The sequence below is a fragment of the Porites lutea genome, chromosome 4 (genome assembly GCF_958299795.1).
Source record: "Porites lutea chromosome 4, jaPorLute2.1, whole genome shotgun sequence".
In the NCBI taxonomy this organism is placed as follows: domain Eukaryota; kingdom Metazoa; phylum Cnidaria; class Anthozoa; order Scleractinia; family Poritidae; genus Porites; species Porites lutea.
Window position 1 is genome coordinate 27,563,072 of NC_133204.1, and position 7,276 is coordinate 27,570,347.

General features: G+C 41.5%; 1 pseudogene; it reads left to right on the forward strand.

Moving 5' to 3' along the window:
• The first annotated feature begins 2,065 nt into the window (after positions 1-2,065).
• On the forward strand, positions 2,066-4,219 carry LOC140934486 (uncharacterized; annotated as a pseudogene).
• The last annotated feature ends 3,057 nt before the right edge of the window (positions 4,220-7,276 follow it).

Below are 7,276 nucleotides of genomic sequence, written 5' to 3' on the forward strand. Positions count from 1 at the left end.
AATCATTAAACTATATGTTATAGCCCTCTGCGAGTAAAATTTTAGTCCCATTTCTCTAAATCCCGATTTAAGACAACTTAATATCACAACACTTTTCGCTCCGCTGCGACAATGGCGTCAATTCACGTGAAGAATCTAGCTGACCTTTGCCGTGTATGTGGCGAAAGGCTTCAAAAATCCAACAAAGCGGTTACTTTAGAGTTTCTCTGTATAAAATGGAAAGATTTCTTGGCCGAAAAATTTGAAATTGTTGTGGAAGAGGATCTTGAAGAAATACACCAGCAGTATTTTTGTCATTCATGTTACGCGCATCCTGACCGAAGAACACTGGTTACAGCCACATGGCTTACTCATTACGATGATAACTGTAGAGTATGTTCCCATGTAGAAGAGATAAAAAAAGGAGAACGGCCCAAGAAGCCAAAAAGGGGAAGGAAGGCCGATTCAAGACCTTCTTTCAGGAGACAAAGGACGCCAACGAAACCTCTTTACAAGATCTTGAAGAGTTTACTAAAGACTTACCTTCTCTTCGCTTCAAGAAGTTTTCCGATAAATTTTCCTTTCCCGAAAATATGAAACGAGATTTAGTTTGCCCGGTTTGCCTTCAAGTCTTGGATTAAGCCAGTGGAAACCACTTGTCAGCACTACTTTAGAATGCCTAAAGGGCTTAATTAACAATAGTCAAAGGAGTACATGTGCTGTCTGTAAGGAGAAAGTTGGCCCTGTAAAAATCGCTACACGAATGGTTCTAGAATAAATAGCTGAGCAGGAGGTAATATGTAAGAAATGTGCCCAGACTGTGCACTACGAACACAGTCCATCTCATGTTTGTTCCAATGACACTGCACCTGTTCCTGAACAGCCTCCAGCAATGGCAGCTCCGCTTTATCCCACCCAGACTTTGCAGCAAGTTCTAAAAGACGCTCGTGCTGGTAATTTCTTACCAGAAGTGGAAAAAATTTGCACGGCATATGTCAGGGGTAGAATTAAAAACGCCCAGATGGAAAAACTGTACTCTTCAAGACTGGTTGAAAGGTAACTTTATGTTTTGAATTTGTCCTCTAATTAATCATTCTTCCCTCCCCTTATAGCATGTGCTCATTGTACCTATTAAATGTTGTTTTAGCCTTTAGGTGTAGTACATGTTCCTGTTGGCCAAAAACCCTCTGATCAAGTGACTGCTAGGCAGCGTCTTAATAGGACCAAAGCAATTGAGACAGTGGGTAAAATCATAAGCAGTGGCCAGATGGATGTGCACACGGTACACAGCCTTACACCGTAGAGTCAGGAGGAGAGAAGGCAAAGTTTGCATGACGCCCCGGGGAAGGAACTTGTTTTTCACATTCCGGAGGGTCAAGCAAATGCCTTGAAGGCAGATCTGGGGATCACCTGGTACCGTCTCAATAAACCAAGAAGGTATGTTATAGTTTAATCATGTTTTAATTGACTCACCATGTTAGCACGTTACTCTCTTTTAGGCAAAAACAAAATAATGCCATTAAATATTCGCAGTACATAGTTTGGATATCTGAATGTTTTAACATGAGGGTGGTTTACGCAATGGGGAATCAAGATGGAGAGTGAGAAGAAGCAAAGAGTACGCAAGAGGGAGCAGATAGGAGACAAAATTGAAGAGGAGCTTCTTCCAATGGAACACACAGGGAGACCAGGGAACAAGACTGTCACGGTAATAAAGGAAACTCCCTGTGCCTATGTCAGCGACCTTAAGGAGCAATTATTTCTTATGTGGATGACTGTGACTCGTAAGTAAGACTATGCTTCTTATTCTTAATTGACTAGAAGACATGTCTATAGGGGATTGTTTCTAATAACTCTTTACAATAATTTTTTCGCAGGACGGTACAACTTACTTGGCACAATGGCAAAATACAACAAGGCATACTTCTTGTAAAACTGGGGGAGATCATGGGCAAGGGTCAATGAAATTAGAATTCAAATTGGCCAACCTCGTTAAACCCAACTCTAGCAAAAAAACTGTGGTAAGTTATGAGGGTAAGGATACCCGAAACAGTCTTCTCACAGTCCTTCAACAGCACGCTGATTCTCTGAAGGAACTTACTACTCTAAAAGTCAAGTAAGTTAATAATCCTATGCGCAAATTATTACCGGTAATACAAGTCTCATTATTCTAGTATTAATCTGGATGACTGTATAAATTATATTTTAGGAACAAAATCCCAGTCCTCTTCCTTTTTGGGGATGACGAATTCCTTTGTAAAGTTATGGGGATCAGTGGTGCAAGTGGGACGCAAATCAGTGTAACAAATTTTAATGCACTTTAAATGCTAAAATAAATTCAGGAACTTGCAAATTCAACATTCTTTGTAGGACGTCATTCATGCCTCCAGTTTACAATCATAGCTAGTGAGATGAAACTCCCAAAGAATCAAAGAAGCCCTACAACATCCCGTACCCTGGAAAACCTTCAGAATTGCCACAAAATATTCATTGATGATCGGGGTGACATAAAAAAGGCAAAGAACTACTGCAATGTAATCCAGAAGGCAATTTTTGAAATCCCAATTGATCAGGTATAACATCTTATCTAGAAACCTTTTTCAAGAAAATGTAGATTATTCCTTTTGTATTATTTCACTAATATTGTTTTGCATGATAATCTTCAGATGTGCATTCCTGGTCTCCACATTAGCCTTGGACTGTTTTTGAAGTTTTTTGATATGCTTGTTGGGGAGAGTGATGAGTTAGATACAAAAGATTGCCTGGAAATTGGCTGAAAGCGGTAGTCAGCTAGATGGTATGGGTGATCTAAATGAGCACGTCACACTTCTTATACAAGCTGCAGAACACTCAAAGGCTGCCCAAGATTACGACGCACAAGCTCAGTCAACTGAGGACTACGTGGTACACCTTCTGACGGTGGCCAGCAATTTTCTGGTGTTTGACAAGGGCAATGAAAACCCTTTGACATCATCGTTACTCAACTGTGTAAAAGAACTCAAAGAGAAAGCCGAAAATGAGCTTTGTTTTTTAATTGAAGAGCATGAAACTATCACAACTTGGACAATACTTGATGTCAAATTGATAAATGGAAATGAGATTTTCTTGACATTGGTTTCAGTTTATTCTTTCTGACTCTTGTATTTACTTTTATAGAGAGCGCAGTCACTGGCCATTCAGTCCATTATTTCTCTACCGAAAGGATCTGGGATAGTGAATACTGCGACTGAGAAATTTCTGCAGAAAATTGATGTCAAAAGACAAGCCTAACACAGTCAAAGTTTTGTTGGCAATTATGTTGACATCTGCCTTAAGGTAATAAGTCAGAACGAAAAACCTATCGATATTAGTGATTACTATTCAGACTTGTACCCATGATTAATAAAGTTTAATTATATTATCCTTTTTCAGGCAAACAACGTCAAATCTTTGTGTGAAACGATTTCTGAAACGACAAGGACCACATTTCCATCTCTTTTACATGAGGCCATTGCTATCCAGAAGAAGTTTGAATCACTGTTAACCCTGTTTGCCTGGTCCCATTCAAAATACAATTCCAGTGAGGCAGTGGAGCGCACAGAAATTGATGTGTTAGGTACAACAAAAACCTCGAGATCTCCAATTTTTTATATCACCTGTATGAGTTTCTAGGATTCTAATATTTTGTCTACCTTACAATTGTTGTCAACAGAGACAGATATAGAAGAGTTTGTGTGTTTCTTCAGGACAACTTTCCCAGACTCTTCCTTTCCTCCCAAGCTCCACGTGTTCGAGGAACATGTTATACCTTTCATGCGCAAATGGCACTTCCCTCTAGCAAGAAGGCGAAAGTGTCGACCATGAATTTGTCCAGCTTGCATCAACATTTTCTCATGTGAAGCCAGCGACATCACGACTAAAGAAAATGATGGAAGAGCATCATTTAAAACGAGACCAACCCCAGCAAGAATAAGTTCATAAGAATGTGCTTACTTTAGTTGAATAGCCGAGAGCTTCTTGCAACCAAAAAATTACACAATTTATTAACCAAATTGAAGTCGTAAACAGCTGTTAGGTTGAGCTTTCTAAGCATATGTTTTGGCATGTAAACAAGGTTTATTTTTGCTCAGGTTGGTCTGTGTTTACTACATTTTTTAAATATTATTTTAATAAACGTGACTGAATGTAGTTTACAGTCGTTGCAAATCGCATGATAAAAACAAATGAAATAAAAAGCTAATACCAGAAGTCTATTACAATTACTCCGCTCTTTAAATCATATGGCTTTCTTTGCGAGAAAAGGAGTAACACCGTAAAAAGATACCAACGCCATCAGTAGCTGGAGACAACATGGCGGCGAGAATCCCTGAAATTTCCTTCCAAAAGAATCCTTATAGCGCGAGTAAATGAATTGGGAGTAAGACACCGACCACAAATTTGTGGCGTTTCACCATCCATCTTCCGTTCTCAATCACTATTTCCCATGGAAAAACTTCCAAAAATCTACCAGAAGCGTGTAAAATGTTTGCCAAAGAGACTAGGGTCAAGCCTTGCTATCGGAAACAATGAATTTCGTTGCTAATAAGTCAAAATCGGTCCAAGGACAGTCGGCCATTTCGATGTGCGCCATATCTTTGACCCTTCCATGATCTCTTAGACAATAGATTCTACGTGGCATCATTCTATTGGCTTTAAAGCAAAGACCCCACTCCATCCGTTGCAGCCAACAAATCCGTTGCTAGGTTGAATTTCATTACCATATCAGATAATGCTGGGCGCTTACCGCGGGCTCTGAACAAACTTAAATTCTGCTGCAAAAGCGCCGTGTACCAAAAGCAGTTTTTTTCTTGTCACGCAGTAGTTTCTCTCATCTTTAGTCAATGTTCGGCTGGCATGCGCAATAGGATGCTCTATCCCATCCTACAAAGCCATGATTGCTGGCGTCTGTGTCAAGTTTAAACTGTTTGACTTTCTAGTCTTCTCGGATAAGGACGAGAAACCGTAGGCCCCGTCTCACAAGCCCTTGCACATGTAATAAATCTGTGGGACGTTAAAGAACCCACACACTCTTCATAAAGAGTAGGGCACGTAGTGCCCGGCGTAGTGGTCCATCACACTTTCACACTCATGTATGGGGGCATCATTACTCGTTCTTTCATGACTTGTAAACTGCACCTAAGCAGTCTGGCAAAGTCCCCCAACCAGTGTTGTAAATTATCCCTGAAAAGCCCTGAGGGGAGTGGATAATAAGATATTTACTATTTACAAACTCCGCTGTAAAATCTGGTTATGACAAGACTGGGGCAATTGTCATTAAAGTCTTCAACGTGTCAAATGACGACTGGCAGTCAGGAGTCCAAGCAATCTCAGCATGAGCTTCAGTCAGTTTGTGGAGCGGTCTGGCCACTTAATCAAAACTAGGAATAAAGCGCCGATAATAGCTGGCAAGTCCTAAAAAGCTCTTTACATCAGTCACATTCCCTGGGACTGGCCAATCGCACACGCGTTCCACCTTAACCAGGTCAGTTTCAATACCACGTGCTGACACAATGTGGCTCAGGTACCTGACACTCTTCTGAAACAGCACACCTTTACCTTGTTTAAGCTTAAGTCTAGCAGATTTAAACCGTGCGAAACCCTCCTCTAAGTGTTCCAGTTCCTCTGCGAACGTTTTCCCATACACAATGCGTCATCTAAATAAACCACGCAGGTCTCCAACCTTAGTCCTGACAAGATCAGTTTCATTAATCGCTCCAAAGTTCTTGGTGATGACGTAAGACCGAAGGGCAGGACAGTCCACTCATACAACCCTGAGGTAGTCTCGAAGGCAGCCTTGCTACTGCTAGCTAGATCCAGGGGACTTGCCAGTATGCTGAACACAAATCCAACGTGCCGAACCATTTTTCGCTCAAAGAGCGCAGCAGCGGATAAGCATCCTTGACACTTACCGCGTTCACTTGTATGTAATCGACGCAGAATCGTTGGGAAACATCTTTTTTGTCACTAGTGTACTTCAGGAGAAAACCACGGACTATTTGATTTCTTAACAATGCCTCGCTGCAACAAGTCTTCAACTTGCCTCTCGATTTCTACACTGTTTGCCAGTGAGGTGCGACGGGGATGCTGTTTGATACGTCCTTCGTTTCCCATAACAATGTGGTGTTCTGTCAGGTTTGTCCTGCCAAGATCTTGCTCAGATAGGGAGAATACACCTTTGTTACGATGCAACACCTCTGCAACCGCCTGACTTTCCTCTTCGGTCAACTGTTCTGAGCTACGCTGCCAAAGTTCATTGAGAGGATCTGGTAACGTTTCCCCACTCTCGTCTCCAACCTCGTGTATTTTGCGAACTGCGATCTTAGGGATATCTGAGGTCTGCTTGGGAACCTCCAACTCAACTACGCTGGTCAGTGGTTTGGCCACAGGTACAACAGTTTGTGCACTGATGGTTTGTTCTTTGTCCAATGTGTTTAGAATTCAAACAGGAACGAGTTCTGCCGATGTACAATCGTTTATCTTGAAGATGGGTGCCGCAAGGTTCGAGGATCGCACAGTGCTCAAAATGCATTAAATACTCCTTAAGTGGTTGTTTACCATCGAAATCTTCGGGGAGTTTGACCGGCTTCCTAATCTTTCTGTCAACAGTAATCTGTATGTACAGACTCGGCCAGGTTTGAAATATCTTTGCTTTGAAAAGGGTTTGACGGTCGCTTAACGGAAACAGGTGTTCTTGTTTCTGCGGATGAAGCAGCCTGCGAAATCCTTTCCTGAGTGGACGAAGGCGATGGGGTCTTTATAATTGCCCTTAATTCATCAACACAGTCGAATTGAGTAGTTGTCGAGTTCTCACGTGGTGGTTTCCAAAATCCTCGAACGCACAAAACGTGTCCTTAGATCGTCCAAATCTGCTTTGAAAGGGTCCAAGGACTTATTGATGTCGACCACCGCTGCCACCAATATGAAGAGTGTGATGAGCTCATTTGGGAACACAGAAACGTAGACAAACACAACAGTTCATCAAACAGCCATCTGTAAGTCACCGTAAAACTACTTTACAAAATCCCAATATGGACTAGGGAGGGGAAATTCCCCAACAGGGGTATAGACGCTATAAAGCTTTCCCTACAATACTGATGATTTTGACGATGCAAAACACTGTCATATTTCCAAGGCGGGGTTTGATAAGAAAGATAAAAAAGCAAGAGATCGCAGTCATTTCACAGGTGAATATCGAGGTGCTTCTCACAACAAATGCAATCTCAATGGGAAAAAAAGCCTTTATTACTTCTTGTCATTTTGATTTACACCTGTTTATCAA